General features: G+C 40.1%; 1 pseudogene; it reads left to right on the forward strand.

Annotated features, from left to right (window-relative positions):
* Positions 1–3904: 3904 nt before the first annotated feature.
* LOC101678561 lies at positions 3905–5410 on the forward strand (annotated as a pseudogene).
* Positions 5411–15525: the final 10115 nt, after the last annotated feature.

Genomic DNA, 15525 nt, shown 5'->3' on the forward strand with positions numbered 1-15525 from the left:
AGCAGAGAGAAGTAACAAATGAATAACTTCATAACTTCACACATACAGTCAGTTCCCTCTAAATATTTATTAAGTGAATAAATGGTTGAAATTCCTGTAAGCCAGTCAACCCCAGTGGATCCTCCATATAGAGTACTAGAAATCTCTCCTCTTAGAAATATCAGATGTGGAAATACTAGGAAGTGGCAGCTATCTGTACTTCTCTTAACTGGATTTTCTCCTGCCCCTTTTCACAAGGAGAAAAGAATAACTGAAGGGTAATACCAATATTTAGATGGAATCTCAGAAACAGTGTAGCAGCAAGGACATCAGGATATCAGAAATGCTGTTTGATACCACCTAGAGCTCACATCTCCCTACAGCAGTCTTAAAAAATGTATATAGAAACATGTAAGAAATGCCCAGCCCCATAAAATCCATGTGGTTCACCTGATACACACTTAAGCTGTCCCCTGGGTGAATTGAGATATTACTACTTCAAATATAGGTTTGTCACAAAGAGTAATAGAAATGGCGTACATGTTCCTTCTCCTGGCTAAAGTACTAAGTTAACACTTAGTAGATATTTAGAAATTGTTCCATTCCAGGTTATCTGGGTAGCAATTTTCATCCCAGAGGTGTGGGCAGGAAGGTAGCAAATGCTTGGTCAATGTCTGTATTTGTTGAACTTGTGAAAAAAGAAAGCTCTGACCATGACAAACAGTTTATATGTTGGGCAATCTTAGCTCTTGTAGCCTTCCACAATCTTATGAAAGGAGGTGTCAAGTTCTAAAAAAATATAGTTGTCCGTGTACAATCAAATTGCACTCAGTGGCAGGGAAAGAGGAAATGATAAAAACAAAGCGATAACAGAAAGTCCCATCACTGCAAAAAACCTTCATAAGAAAAGATCAAATCATAACAGCAGATAGCAGGCACTCTAGTAAATCAGTGACATTAAAACAACTATAAAAGAAAATCGGAAAGAAAAACTTACCTAAGGAAAAAGTGAGAAAAAGGAAATAATGACTATTAATTGAATAAAATGTAGGCTATAAATTTAAGATAAGCAAACAAGATATCTTCCTCAGAGAGAAATTTTTATTACAACTAAGGTCATATATAATTGTCCCATTAAGAATACCTACAAACAAAACCTATAGCAAAATGTCAGAGCTAAATGATTGTATGGCAAACCAAAAACCAGAAACAAGACAAAACAAGAAAAGAGTGCAAGATACTTTGCACTGCATATTTATTTAGCAATGAAATCACCTTTCTCTGTCTCCCTAAAACTCTCAAGGAGCAATTACTCTTTAAACATGCTAGCTGAAAATCTATTCAATACTGTTAATTGAGTTATACACAATAAAATGCAACTACAGTGAATACATTCCAAGTCAATGTGCTCAGTGCAAAATCCAGTACATGTGATTACATTTCTAAGGCCGGAAAGAAAGCCCATGGGAATGAAGATAATTTCCAGATTTTATACGCGTTACGGAAAATGTCACACCATCTCCTCTCCTGGAGGTTTCTGAGGAATGCATTTTATTCCGTTTGAAGCCTGCAGCTTGTTAGAACTTTTCAGCCAATGTGTGATCTACTTTTCTGCCTCCCTGCACATGGAACAGGGTTTTTCATGCACCTGTATGAATGATTATGCTCAGGGGAGTCTTCTGTTTTCGTTTCTTCTTCTTCTTCTTCTTCTTTTTCATTCACATGCCCATCTTCCTGTTGATGGTCTTACTAATGCTATAACTTTGATAAGCCACCGCCATCTAGAGACCTGGGAGGTCTATTTAAAAGCATTCTCCAATCTTGAGCTGAGAAAGACAAGTACTAGCTAAACATCAGTAAGGACAGTTATCTCAAAGAAAGTCAGAGACATCCCACAGCCAGCAGAGCATAGTTCTCCATATTTTCCATTGAAAAATGAAACTTTATGGGGGCGCCTGGGTGGCTTAGTGGGTTAAGCCTCTGCTTTTGGCTCGGGTCATGGTCCCGGGGTCCTAGGATTGAGCCCCACATCAGGCTCTCTCCTCGGCAAGGAGGCTGCTTCCCCCTTTCTCTCTGCCTGCCTCTCAGCCTACTTGTGATCCCTCTCTCTCTGTCAAAGAAATAAATAAAATCTTTTTAAAAATTTTTTAAAAAGAAAAATGAAACTTCAAAAAGAGCAGATGTTAGTACTGAAAACACAAGTACTTTGAGTGAAACCAGCACAGAAACTGGAAATACCTCACCTCAAACTCAGTCCCCAAATAAGAATGGGATAGCATGCCCTTGACTTCAGAACAGAGCTCATGGCTCTTCAGAGTGTATAATCACTTACACAGTAAATTCCAGAAAATTATTCCTGTCCCAACCACATCACATGCCTACATCTGCCAAAATGGCACCACCTCTTGGATGATGGTTGAAATTACTATTTTTAAAAAGAACTGCATTTTCTGTCCACAACAGCCAAGCTGTGGAAAGAGCCTAGATGTCCATCAACAGATGAATGGATAAAGAAGATGTGGTGTATATACACTAATAGAATACTATGCAACCATAAAAAAAACCCTGAAATCTTGCCATTTGCAACGACATGGATGGAACTAAAGGGTATTATGCTAAGCGAAATAAGTCAGAGAAAGACAATTATCATATGATCTCTCTGATATGAGGAATTTGGGAAGCAGGGCAGGGGTGAGGGGAAGGGAGGGAAAAATGAAACAAGATGGGACTGAGGAGGGAGACAAACCATAAAAAGACTCTCAGGAAACAAACTGAGGGTGGCTAGGTAATGGATGTTGGGGAGGGTATGTGCGATGGTGACTGTTATGAATTGTATAAAACCAACAATTCACATACCTGTACCCCTGCAACAAATAATACATTGTATGTTAATACATTTAAAAAATAAAAATAAAAATAGCTGCCTCTTTGCTTTTCAGTTGTCGTCCTCCACTGGGATGCAGGGAGTCTTAGAAACGTAATGCTTTGACCTTACGAACTCCTGAGTTCTAAGTTATCTGTCCCTTGGTCAAGAGCTGCAGCTAGTGAAAAGATGAAATAAAGACTTCAAGAAGACAGAAATGCCCAGCAGAGAGAGAAAAGGAGCAGGAGGGGAGCACTGAAGACTCTGGAGACTAACTGATCTCTCCACAATTTGACCTAAGTCTTCAGCAGCGCAAACATTTGTTTAATGAAATCATACATGAAACAAAACAAAACAAAAAATTAGAAACAGATAAGCCCAGAGCTTCTCTGATGGATGTTATGATTGGAGCCTGGACCTCTGCCGACTGTACGTGTCCTTCCATTCCCGATGCAGTTGAGATGGTGCCAGGATTCCAGGAAAGATGCTTGGAAAACCACTAGCCTATTGGAAGTTGGTATAGTGAAAGAGAACATCTTTGATATAAAAACCATTCTTTCAGAGTACCTGGGTGGCTCAGTGGGTTAAAGCTTCTGCCTTCGGCTCAGGTCATGATCTCAGGGTCCTGGGATCGAGTCCTGCATCTGGTTCTCTGCTCAGCAGGGAGCCTGCTTCCTTCTCTCTCTCTGCCTACTTGTGATCTCTGTCTGTCAAATAAATAAATAAATGAAATCTTAAAAACAAAACAAAAAAACGTTCTTTCCTTTAAACCTCTAATTACACAGCAGGGAGGCACAGAGGCATGGCATCTGTGGAGCCCAGTTCAGGGCCACAGTCACACACAGCGCCCCACCTGCAGCAGGAGCAGCAGCCACAGCCAATAGACTGAGTCCCAGACAGCCCTACCGGGAACAACCACCCCACTTCTGTGTTCTCTGGTGGAAAAGTCTGAGAGGGCCGCTGAGCTACTGCTCCCCAACCGCCCCGCCCCCACCAAACCCCCAGGAAGAGCAGTCTGAGCCCGGGACACCACAGGAGCAATGCGCAGCTGCAGTCGCCTTCATGGCCCGCTTGCCGGTGCCTGTCCAAGGTCCCAGGATGTAGAATAATACAGCCGATCCAGAAGCACTTCTCACCTTAGAACACACTGGGAAAGCCTCCTTTGGAGAAGTTTTCAAAGGATTTGATAACTGTACCCAGCAAGTGGTTGCTATTAAAACCATAGACCTTGAGGAACCCGAAGATCAAACTGAAGACATTCAGCAGGAAGTAACTTGAGTCAGTGTGACAGCTCATGTGTAACAAAATACTGTGGATCATATTTAAAGCGTTCAAACTTATGGAAACTAATGAAATACCTGGGCGGTGGTTGTTCAGCACTGGGTCCATTTCAGGAGTTCCAGATTGCCATATCATGCTAAAGGAAATCTGCGTTCAAAGAAGAAAATTCACCGAGACACAAAAACCGCCAACATCTTGCTGTCAGAACAAGGAGATGATAAACTTGCTGACTTTGGAGTTACTGGCCAGCTGAGAGATACACGTATTTAAAAGACTACTCTTGCTGGAACACAATTTTGGATGGCTCCTGAAGGGGAGCCAACAGGGGGCTGATGACTCAAAAGCTGACATTTGGTCATTGGGAATTACTGCTATTGAAATAGCCAAGGGAGGGCCACCTAACTCTGAAATGCATTCAATGAGAGTTCTGTATCTTATTCCAAAAAACGGTCCTCCAACTCTTGTTGGAGACTTTACTAAGTCCTTCAAGGAGTTTACTGACGCTTGCCTGAACAAAGATCCATCATTTCGTCCTGCAGCTCAAGAATTTCTTGAAACATAAATTCATTGTGGAAAAATTCAAAGAAGATTCTTTTTTAAAGATTTTTATTTACTTATTTGCCAGAGAGAGATGGAGACAGCAACAGAGATAGTGAGGGAGAGCAGGAGCAGAGTGGAGAGGGAGAAGCAGGCTCCCCGCTGAGCAGGGAGACCAAAGGGGGTCTCTATCCCAGGACCTTGAGATCATGACCTGAGTCGAAAGCAGGCACTTAATGACTGAGCCCTCCCCCAGGCACGCCTCAATGAAGACTTCTTATCTGACCAAACTGATAGCTCAATTTAAGAGATGGAAGGCAGAACAGGACAGTGATGATGAAATTGATTCTGGGGGCTCTGGTTTGGAATCCACCAGCAGAGAAAATAATACTCCTCCTAAATGGAGCTTTACCATCGTGTGAAAGAAAGCCCAATCCAAAGAAACCACAGAATGGGGCAGAACAAAATCTTGTGCAAACCCTGAGCTGTTTGTCTATGATAATCACACCTTCGTTTGCTCAACTTGAAAAGTGGGTTGGGGATAACACTAGCAGGAATCCAGCAATTGAAGAACTAGAGAACAGTATTGCTGTGGCAGAAGCAGCCTGTCCTGGCATCACAGATAAAATAGTAAAGAAATTAATTGAAAATTTTTGAAAGTGTTCAGTAGATGAATCCCCCGAAGGAACTTATTATTGGCTTCTATTACATACGGAACCAGAGAAACCCACCACAGTTACTTCAGGCTAAAAGTGACTATTGGTGGGGGAGGTGGAAACAAGTCATACCTTTTTAAAAGAGAGGCTTTTCGTAAACTCTTGGAAACGAGACCTGGAAAAGTATTGACTTTTTCACCAAGTTCGGATGATCTCCCGGGCAGCTCAGTGACAATCACATTTGAGAGCCATATGTTTGAAATATTTATAGGCAACAGAGTACCCCTTGGTATGAAGTATTAACCTTCTCTTTTAGAAGAGGCAATTAACCCTATTTGACATGGGTGGAAATTTAAAGCAATACTAATTAGCCATGGATGGGGTTTTTAACAATACTAAGGAAATTAGCCAGGCTTCATTTTTAAAATCCTCAACTCATATCTCATATTATATGCTTGGATTTGGGGAGCTTAAACAAAGCTGAAAATCATGTAATTAAATACCTGATTGACAGGAATGAGTATAACTCACACCAGCATATTTTTGTCATGGGAATGAAATGTCCTATAAACTATTGGTACATTTTTGTTTTTCATAATCATCTAGTACATAAGCATCATGTGTTCATTTTTGAAAGACTATTGCAATTAACACGTTCTCATTCATATGAAAATAACCATAGTACAGGCTGATTTCTGCTCCTGCAAAGTTAAATTAGACCATATAGTTAATTTTCAGTTATGGTACTGTTACATGGGTCATACCTTTTCTTTTTTAATTCCTGTATAAATATTATGCCTGCCTAGGTCCTGAACTGGGCCTACATTTCAATAGTTGTAGAATTATTGTTGTAGTTTTTACAGTTAATATTTTGTTTGGATCAGCACAGTTTTGTTTTTGTACAGAAGTCATTTTTAAAGATCTGAATAATTGCCAAATATCAGAAGAAAAGTGTTCTTCAAGTAAAGAACACAGTTTTTTGTCAAAAGGCCATTACCTCCTCTTTTTCTGTAATAATATGAACACTTGAATAAGTTGTGGTTGTGTCCTATGCCAAAATATTTCTTTTCATTGGTGCCTATACTGTAACAATTACTTTTAACACATTGTATTTTGAAGTAATAGTTTAGTTAAAATGTTCACCTCTTATGTAACTGGAACTCAATTATATTTTATAATTTATAGAGATCCGGAAACAATTTTGCAACTCATATTATGGGTTAAATAAATGTTTTTCTAAAAGTAAAAGCCACAAATTTATAAATTGATTATCTGAAACTTTTTTTTTATTATTTGAAACTTTACAACACAGCTGCATCATGGATAGAAATTGTATTGCTTATTCATTATTAGATTATTAGTCCTGTAAACTGTTTCTAGGTGAATCACACTCCATTGTTTTGGTGGGGTCTAAAACTAAATATATACATTTTTTTAAAAAAACCCATAATCAAAAATTTATTATTTTAGTTTTTAATTTCTAAACAAATACTGGGAAGGATTAACACAGAAAAGAAAGACATAACTGTTGGTTTTTAGCCAGATCCTTTGTACTATTAACATCTCTATCTTCAAATAACATGGTGCTAGCTAGCTTAAGAAAAGCAAGGGAGGGTCGGGCAGTCTCTCATATCTATACACAGAGGTACTCCTCATCTCAGATACTGCGGAGATGTAGAAACCCAGCACTCCCTTCTTCATATATCTTGTTGCTGCTTCTGTCTTGCTGCAGATGGGTTTTTCTATCCTAAGTCCGTGGAAAGCAAATGGCTACTGTAACTCCTGATCTACATCTCTGTCCATGAAATCAGCCAAATTCCAAATCTAAGTTTGTTAGAAAGTACTTTGCTTGGCCCAGGTTGAGTTGAGCACTTCCAGTCCCATCAGGATAACCCAGCTGACAACACTGCCAGGGGGTAGGGCAAGTTTCAGAAAAGAGAACAAGGTGCTGGTTAAACTAATAACAGCTTCCCAGCACCCCGTTCCCAGAGCCTGTGCCCCCTGACACAGCAGTGACACAGATGAGCTGGGCCAGCTGGTACCAGTCAGCAAGAGTCGGTTCTACCCATCGCTTCCCAACTCCATATTCAATGATGTTATATGGCTAGCTTGAAATCAACCACGGTAGGAATACTGATACCACACAAACTGGCAAATGCTGTAAATCAGAGATGATTTTTCAGAGTTTCTTTACCAGCACAACACTGTCACCTAAGTCTTCATAATTTGTGATGTCGGAGACAGTCACATTCACATCTACTGGCACGCTGTGAAACTCAACAGAGAGCTTGAGTGTCCTTTTCCTCACAAGTTCATTCCTCTAGAAGGTGCCTAGTAGATCGTTCACTGAGATATGTTTATATGCTTAAGAAAAAAAATAAAGCAAGACTCGTGCATCAGCATGGGTCAAAGGCTGCACATCTCTGATTCCACACAAAGCCTTGTTTCCTGCTATACTTAGTACAGGGACAGGCCTAGGTAAGAGGGGTCCCCCAAATCAGCCACATTCTTGGTGTAAAAATAGAAAAGTAACAAAAGGAGAACTCTAGGGCAGAAGGTGAGAAGAAATAGCAGAAAGAATTTACAAGAACACTTATTGGAATACAGCAAGTACTCAATATGTATTTCAGAAAGGAGGAAGAGAAGAAAGGAAGCGGAAAAGCAGTGGAGCTAAAGGGACAAGAGGGATAAAGGGAGGATGGAAAATGTAAAAGGAAATAACGAGCCATCCATCAAAGGAGACGATCCTCCACTGAGAGTACAGGCAAAAGACAGGTTAATTGATAAATACAAAAGCATTCATTCAACAAATCATATCAAGCACTGAACCTGGGACAGGGTTGGCCGTACAACAGTTCTGAAGACATGGTCCCTGCTCAGGTGTTGTGCAATTTAGTGGAAGAAAGATTTAAATCATCATTTCAGTATCAGTCCACGCTATGATAAGTTAACCATCGAGTGGTGAGGGAAACCACAGAAAAGCTTCTACCCCAAATGTGGGAGTCAGAAAAGACCTCCCAGAAGGGGTGCATATAAGCCAAGCCCCCAAAGAACACATAAAAGCTTCACAAGTGAATAGGCTGACACAAAAGATGTTTCAGATGGAGGGGAAAATGAATAAAATGGGTAAGGAGGTGAATAGAAATAGGCAATCAAGAGTCTGAAGGAAGTACAGACTGGCTGAGTACAGTGCACAAGAGAGTAAACTGGTGATACACACCAAACCAGATCGTGAAGACTTCGCAGGCATACTTGGAATTGAGACTTTAAGGACAAAGGGGAGTTACTTAGGGGGTCTAAGGAAGAGAATGCTTTAGAAAAATCATTCAAATTTGTTTACTTCTCTTCTTCACCGCCACCGATTTTTTTCTCTCATTAGGATTGACACTACAACCCTGCTGGTCTCCCTGCCTCCCCTCTCTCTGTCCCACCTCTAAACTATTCCACAGGGAGACTAGGGAGGCCAGCTGGTAGTTGTAACATCAGTGCTGTTGAGAGAGAAGCGTTGTGGTGGTAAATAAAAGAAGTGGGGCTATTCGAGAGCTATTTGGGAGGTAAAATCAGCAGGATCTGATGATTACCAGGCCTTGGGGGATGAAGGAGGCAGGCATTAAAAGAGACTCACAGGGGATGCCTGGGTGGCTCAGTGGGTTAAGCGTCTGCCTTCAGCTCGGGTCATGATCTCAGGGTCCTGGGATAGAGCCCCACATCAGGCTCTCTGCTCAGCGGCAAGCCTGCTTCCCCCCCTCTCTGCCTGCCTCTCTGTCTACTTGTGATCTCTGTCTGTCAAATAAATAAATAAAATCTTTAAAAATAAAAAAATAAAAGAGTCTCACAGATTCCTGACTCGGGCAGGTGGATGGATGGTGGTGTTATTGATAATGAGGAGGAAATAAAAGAAAACAGGTTTAGAGGAGTATATCAGGAGTTTGATTTTGAGGTGCTGTGCGGCATCCTGACAGAGATGTATAGAACGCAGTTAATTAGCAAAGCATGAGAGGGATTACTGTGATTTACAATTTTTTACATGTTGGGTTTTGAGAGGGTCAATAACATCACTTTTCCCCATCCAAGCTGGCAATCAAATGAAACATGGGCATGCACAAAAGAAGCAAAATATCACCTTTGAGTATAGATAAATGCTTGTGTGAAAGGACTTCAACCCAAAATGGAATCAGAGGATATAAAATAGAGAATCTCAAACAGGTGCCTTCAGAAAAACAGAACTCAAGAACCAAGTGACTGGGGGCACCTGGATGGCTCAGTTGGTTAAGTGTCTGCCTTCAGCTCAGGTCATGATCCCAGAGTCCTGACTCCAGCTCACATTGAGCCATGCATCAGGGCTCCCCGCTCAGTGGGGAGTCTGTTTCCCCCTTTCCCTCTGACCCCCCACAGTTCGTGTGTGTGTGCATGCACATATGTGTGCTCTCTCTCTCTCAAATAAATAAAATCTTTAAAAAAAATAAAGAACTAAGAGACTGATTTACATTGAGTGCCTGATTTATAGAAGACCAAGACTTATCTCTGGACATCTGCCAGGAATCTTTCTACATCTTCAAGCCAATGAACTTACTGCTTAGACTCTGACCAGACTTCCTCCTTTTTGCATTCCTTGCCCATAAATACTGCATACCCCCAACCCTCCACAGTTTGACCTGTAGCTTGTTATAGCATGGGCTACCCAAATTGCAATTCCTCTGCTATTCCCAAAACTTAATTTCTGGTAGTTTTACTTTATCTCCGTTTACCTCTTTATTTAGATTGACATTTGGGAAACTTACATTTCTAATATTTCCTTTCTGATTTAGAGAGACTATGGTAGTCAGCCTCCAAGATGGCCCCCAATCACCTCTGCCACCTGGCACTCATGTCCTTATAAAACCCTCTCCCACACTGAATAGGGCTGAACTGTATGACTAATAGAATGCTATGAAAATGGCAAATGTGATTTCTGAGGCTGGGTTGTAAAAGATGCTACAACATCTATCTTGTTCTCTTTTGGATCTCTCACTCTGGGGGAAGCCAGTTGCCATGTCATTAAGTTATTCAAGTAGCCCTAAAGAGATTCTCACATGGTAAGGGACTGAGAGAGGTCCTGCCAATAGCCATGAGGGAGAGCCATCTTGGAAGCAGATCCTCCAAGTCAAGCCACCAGATGACTTGGGTCCCAACCAAGCATCACCCAGGGATCATGTGTCTGGGTGATGTTTTTCATCTGCCCATGAGGATTATCTCGGTCACAGAGCTCTGAAGGGCAGCAACATCTTAGAGTCTTCTTTATAACTCTAATGTTTATCTTATCTGATCTATGGTTACTAGATGTTTTGTGCAGTTTCATGGGGTATCAAAGCAGGCAGGATCCATTTGGCTAAAAATCTGCTCATTTGTTAGGACTCTGTTTAAAACAATTGGATGTGTAAAAGATTAAGTTTATTGCTAGTGCTAAGTGGTCACATACTTTGTGAAGAAGAAAACGTATGGGGCCAATATTTGGAAGCCATCTTTGGCTCATTTAGATAACTAATTCTCACAAGTCTCCAAAGAACCCTGATGCCTTGGTCTGCCAAAGAATGGCTGACCTAGAGGAAAAAATAATATATGATTCTTGTGAGCAGTGTCAGAGTGGCTTTAAAAAGAAGGGGGGGTTCAGTTTTTTCTTCCAAGTCTCTTTTCCTGAAGAGAAGTAAAAAGGGAAGAAGAGGGAGATTATTGTAATGGGAGTTCTATCCACAAAGAAGGAAATACTAGGACTGAGGAATAACTGTTCTTTCGCATGAAGATACCCTCCAAAATGATGATTTTACATCCTAAGAAACATATTTTCTATGGGGGCTTTTTGATGTTCTTGTGCTTGTTGTTGAGAAGAAAAAGCTTAAATGAGAACTTCCTGGTTTTCTCTAAGCAGGAAGCAGTTTCATTACTCTGACAAATTGCAGCACTTTGCCTGTAAGTGATACAAGCTGTTTATATATCCTTACCTTAATTAGTAATCTCTGACTAAAGATGATTATCTCATAAGTGTTCTTAACAGAGTTTCTTTAAAGAATTCGAAGAAATACATTTATTTTCAGTGTTGTAAAAGGTATAGAAATTGTGTCAACCTTGAAAATAAAACAGCCAGTTATTTTAACAGCAAAATGGGTTTATTCCTGAATAGCAGAGGAATTGCAATTCAGAACAAGAAAACTATGGTGAACCATAGGCAAGCCCAAAAAACAAAGGAGAGGAACCCTCCTTTACAGAGGAAAGGGGAGAGTTAGGAAGGGCTGTAACAAACAAAAAGTCCCTTGGAGTAACCTGGGAGTTGGAAACATAGTGTCTTTTCATTGGGTGATTTGTGACAGTCTCTCATTGGTTGGGCTGTTGCTGGGCAAGGAGAAAATCTTCCTCCTGCTAGGGTAGTAGAGTAGGGTTTTTCCTGTTGGGATCTGCAAATAGCTCCAACCAATGGTAGGTCTGTGAGTGCTTCCCCCTTCTGACTGCCCAACTCCATTTTAAATTAGGTTTTCTTTGTTTGGTTTCACAGTTGAGATCTAATATTGAAGCTGTTAACCTCTGGTCAGTTTTTAGTTTCTTTCATTTCTCCTTTACAACATCATGTCCCCATAATCATCCATTCATTCAACCATTAATTTATTTATCAAATCTGAATAAATGTATTCTATGCATTAAGAATGGTCCTGGGTGATTTGAGATGATAGTTGTTGAAGCCAGAACCGGGAATTAAATTAAATAGCAAACAAAAATGATTTTTTTTTTTAAATGAACAAGAACCCCTATAGAATATTTCGTTCCTGGATGTTTTGACACATTGGTCTCAGCTGTTTTCTTCCTTCTCCTTCCATTCACATTTAGGGAAATTCATACTAAATTGGCACAAAAAAAATTCAGGAAAAGACAACAGAAGTACAAACCTAACAAAAAAAATCTCCACCTTGAGATTTAATGAATAGAATTGTGTCACTTTACACGGGAGTTTTAATGACAGATGCTGAATCTTTGGTAGGTATTGCACATCTCCCTTCTAGCTCCAGCCTCTTCATTCTGTCAGTGTTGATACCATTTGCATAAGTACCTGTCATTATCCCCTATCAAGTGCCTCCTTTCCAACCTTGAACGTTTCTTCTTGATTCATTATAATTAAAGAGCTAATGTAGCCATTCAAGTTCACATTGTCAATGACCATGTAATCATCTTCCCTAGTGGCCAGAATTCCTTTCTTTTTATGAGGTTACAATTAAATTCCTTCCAGCCATAAGGTCAAAAGAATCTGGAACAGTTAGCCTTCCCAGTGACTAATTTCACACCTGTGACTCTGATACGTATAAAATAAGACCTCTTAAATGGAAGGTGTCAAATTAAGAAATAATATACTTTTGACTACACCTCAACTGAAGTCAATTAGACGTAAAAATTAAAGACTGTGGATTCTTTTCCTGTTACTGGAAGTGATGCTTGACACTCCGCTTATCAATTTAAGACACATCTGTGTCCCTTAGAAATGTTAAAGTAATTTGTAAATTGGAAGGGAATTAAAATGGCCCAAAGCCTGGGGAATACTGGCCAGCAGATTAAGATAATGTTCACATGTCTATTCCATATAATAACTTGTCTATTTCTCCGTGTTTATCCCTTCTCGATATTAGTTTAAGTTCTTCTAAAATGGATTTTGTTACTTTTCCTGCTACTGAGACCCTTTGTATTTTATTTAAAAAAAATTCTGATTATTAGATCACCATGCATGGCTAAATTACATGAACAGATTTAGTCTCTGGCTTGCAAGATGTAACACTGACCATCAATGCCTCTCTTTTTGCTGTCATCTTGAAATCTGTTATAGATCTTCGTCTTCATTTATAACTACCGGTGATTCTCAGTTTAACTCTCACACACAAAGTCCTCCCCAACTCCTTATGCCTTTATCTTCCTCTTTCCTCCAAGACAGGAGTTGTTTTCAGCAGTGAGGCTCTTTACTGGAAGCCTTGTGGCTCTAACTTCAGATGAAAGTCACAGTCAACTCCCCATCATTATATGTCAAAGGGACTCCCCAGAAGAAATATGTCTATGGCAACCATTGGGCTCCTGTCTACAAGGCTCAAAAGGGCTCCTGGAATGTGTGGAGTGTGACCCACAATCAGCAACCTCCACACTCTGCAGTTCAGCTGCCTTGAGAATCCAAGAAGTCAAAGTGAACATCTCATCAGGAATACAGGCAGATGACCTTCATTCAAAAACATTTAGGTGAGGACTCTGTGACCTGAAGAGCAAACAAGTTTCAACTTCTGTGGTTCTTGAAGTTGCTGGTGTCAGAGCAAAAATAACTGTTATTGTCTATCTATTGTTGCTTGTGCCCAGATCCCAATTGCTCTTCTTTTGAGATATATCTACATTTATACATGCCTTGATTTCCCTCCAAGTAACCATGCCTTCCCTCCTCTCAGCCCATATGCTTTAGATAACATTTTACATGCTGTAGAGTCAGTGCATGCGCCCAACTGTGGAGACAATGGACTGAGAAATATGAAATCTTATTCCAGTTCTCTAGAACAAAGAGAGAGATGTGTTCTAAGAATAGGGCCAAAACAAAGGAAGCCAAGTCCAGAACTAGAGGAGAGAAAAAAAGGATTCTGGTGTAGAGTCCCTTCACCAAGATAAATGTGAAACCAAACCTACTTGCAATAACTGAATTCTTCATTCATGTTTTCATTGAAAAATATTTATGAAGTCTTTTAATGTATGTTGTCCTCTGCTACAGCCAGAGATACAGTGTAGTTCTGGATTTCAATTACATATAAAAGGGCAATGACCAATCAGTGTGACAGGTGCTGAGACATGACAGGGTCACATGGGGTACACCTAGATCACTCAACAGAGGTCATCTGTGTCCTAGAGGAAGAAGAGTTTGAGGTCTTTGGTTGAATTTTTAAAGTAGACTTTGATACTGTAAATAATACCACATGTCAATGAGCCATCCCAGCCTCTGACCTCTCAATTCTTTGACCTATTCCCAGATAGCAATCTTCTCCATCTGGCCATTCTTTGACATAATACATCATGAGTTTACTTGGTACTTCTGTACCTTAAAAAAAAAAAAAAAATGAGCCGAACACCCCACTCTCCGAGCACCACTTAAATTATCCCAATTCTTCCACTCAGAGCTTCCTTCAAACAATACACCCCCCTCCCATTATCATACTCTATCTTCAGGGTTTCCCTACCCCGCTACAAACCTTAGATCCTTACTTTAGCCCTCACCAGTGTCTTCCTTTACTTCATTTTCCTTCAGTCTCACCAACTTGGCACATCACTTATCATATTCCATTTGAATTGCCTATTCAGTACTTTATATTCTTTGTGAAACTATAGTCTCTAAGAAGCAGGGGCTTCATAATTGCCATGGGATCCCCGCACTTAGCATCATTGTGCTTTACAAACAGCCAACAGTTAAAAACTCATCCACCCAAAACATATCACGGACAAACTACTATGGACAGACATCATGCTGAATACCTAGAATTTGATGATCTGAAAACAGGAACTCAGCCCTACCCTCCCAGAGCTTATAGTTTAGTGGGTATGAGAGTAAGGTGTTGGCCACACTGCACTGAGCTGGACACAGTCCCAGAAATCCAGGGAGCAACCAACAGCAGAGTGGGGTTGACTGCAGAGAACTTGCAATTCAAAGAATCAGCTGCCAAGTAGACAACTCCCTGACAAATACATGATAAATACTTCTTTTCCAAATATATTGAGGAAGCTGACCTTGAAGTGGGAGATTTTGACACTGTTACATATGTACTAAGAATTGACCAAAAATCATAAAAGTGATAAGTAAGTCTTGATATGTTTCCTTGACAACAGGGCTAAGGGAGTGAAATCACATAAGGAGGTGGTAACTCTTTTTAAAACTGTCCTGTTAATGTGGAATCATTTTCAGCAAGTCCTACTGAGCACATGCATTATGTCTTCCCCTGGGATTTTCCTGGCCCATGCCTCTCAAGGATCCATAAACACTGAACACTAATAACAGAAAAGGAAAATAGAACATGCCAGATGAAGTTTTTAGACAATAGTAAACTGAGAGAATATGCAAAAGCATCAAAAAACAAACAAAACAGAAGAAAAATTACAAATGGCAGTCATATGGATCCAAACAATAAAAAAAAAAAATCCAAATCTCAAGTTTACAAATTAATATACTTAGGGAAT

Source organism: Mustela putorius, unplaced genomic scaffold (genome assembly GCF_011764305.1).
Source record: "Mustela putorius furo isolate JIRA1106 unplaced genomic scaffold, ASM1176430v1.1 tig00000179_pilon_pilon_pilon, whole genome shotgun sequence".
In the NCBI taxonomy this organism is placed as follows: Eukaryota; Metazoa; Chordata; class Mammalia; order Carnivora; family Mustelidae; genus Mustela; species Mustela putorius.